The sequence below is a fragment of the Nanorana parkeri genome, unplaced genomic scaffold (assembly GCF_000935625.1).
Source record: "Nanorana parkeri isolate BGI_ZX_2015 unplaced genomic scaffold, ASM93562v1 scaffold1694, whole genome shotgun sequence".
Classification (NCBI taxonomy): Eukaryota; Metazoa; Chordata; class Amphibia; order Anura; family Dicroglossidae; genus Nanorana; species Nanorana parkeri.
In genome coordinates, this window is record NW_017307962.1 from 120,200 (window position 1) to 121,423 (window position 1,224).

Sequence of the window (1,224 nt, forward strand, 5' to 3'; positions counted from 1 at the left end):
TCCAAGTGATACACACATAAGGTCCAGTATTGTTGATAGTTAAGGTACTAAAAAACTCTCAGTGGTACAAATAACTTGAATAATGTAATAATTAGCAGTATGCAGTACATAAGTTATAGCACTGTCACCCTATGTTTACCTATAACTCTTTCATATCTATACTATATCCCACGCTGCGAAAACTATTCCCTGAGGCAATAACGTCGACGTGTTTTCGATTGAATTCATCCCACAGATCGCGTAGCAGACAAACGATCCCCTTAGCATCTTATTTTGTTGCAAAACGCTTTGCATGCGCAGATGTCAGTAAATCAGGCCTCCTATTAGCGCGGCAAATGACATTGTGCTGGTCTAGATCAGTTCAAAAAATAAATGAGAATCTGCGTGTTCAATTTAAAAGGTTGGGGGGGGTGGACGAAGCACCTCCGCTGATTGCTTTTTCTCCTGCTAAGTATAACGTGTTTCTTCTGCCAAAGAAAACTAAGAATGAACTTTGCTGAGATTGTGGTGCAGAGAGAGGAAGATGATCTGTCTTCAGGATGTCTGTAATAAGATGGGGATAATGAGCAAAAGAGAACTGACTGTCTTAATATTCAGCTGGGCACTGTTCTAGCTGGAGTGTCTTACTGGGGGGGGAGGTTGGTGATGAGATGAGAGGCCACTGAAGGGTCACCAAGAGTTTCCAGCATTAGCAATAGACACACATCCATCCAGAGGAAGAAATAGACCTAGGAGGACAGCCCAAATCTACATGTGTGCTGCAGGATCACAGGGCTGGGGGTGGATCCCTTCCCTGGCGCTGGCTTATTGGTAAGCAGCCTAGTGATCTTTTGATGGATTGACTTAGAGATGGATCGAATTACACCGTTTGCCTTCTCTCAGTTTGTTTTTCTCCTGGCTTGCCCTGCTGCTGCTGCTGCTGCTGGCAGGCTTCTAGTGACTTTACTATCCTATGAAGGAAGCAACAGCAGCAAGAAGAATAGCAGATCGGTTTCCCTTAAGAGGTAAGCGGCTGGGTAGGGAAAGCAAAGCAGATCGAGCAGCAGTGCCAGTCTGCAGCCTGGGCACCACTGATGCCATTGCCAGCCTGGGCACTCGCTGGCAGGGGCAAAGTTTCTGCAAGCCACGATCGTTGTGCATGGAAGTGATTGGGACTAGTTGTAGTGGGAGCTGAGCTGCGTGTGTTGGGGATGGGGAGGAGGGGAGAGGAGGAAGGATAAGGGG

General features: G+C 46.8%; 1 protein-coding gene across 1 annotated transcript in view; it reads left to right on the top strand.

The window, feature by feature from the left end:
• The first annotated feature begins 738 nt into the window (after window positions 1-738).
• SEMA6D (semaphorin 6D) overlaps window positions 739-1,224 on the top strand; it is a 65,845-nt gene continuing 65,359 nt past the window's right edge. The window contains exon 1 of the mRNA XM_018571183.1: window positions 739-1,004. The gene's annotated coding sequence lies outside the window, so the exon portion shown is untranslated. The remainder of the gene's footprint in view (window positions 1,005-1,224) is intronic.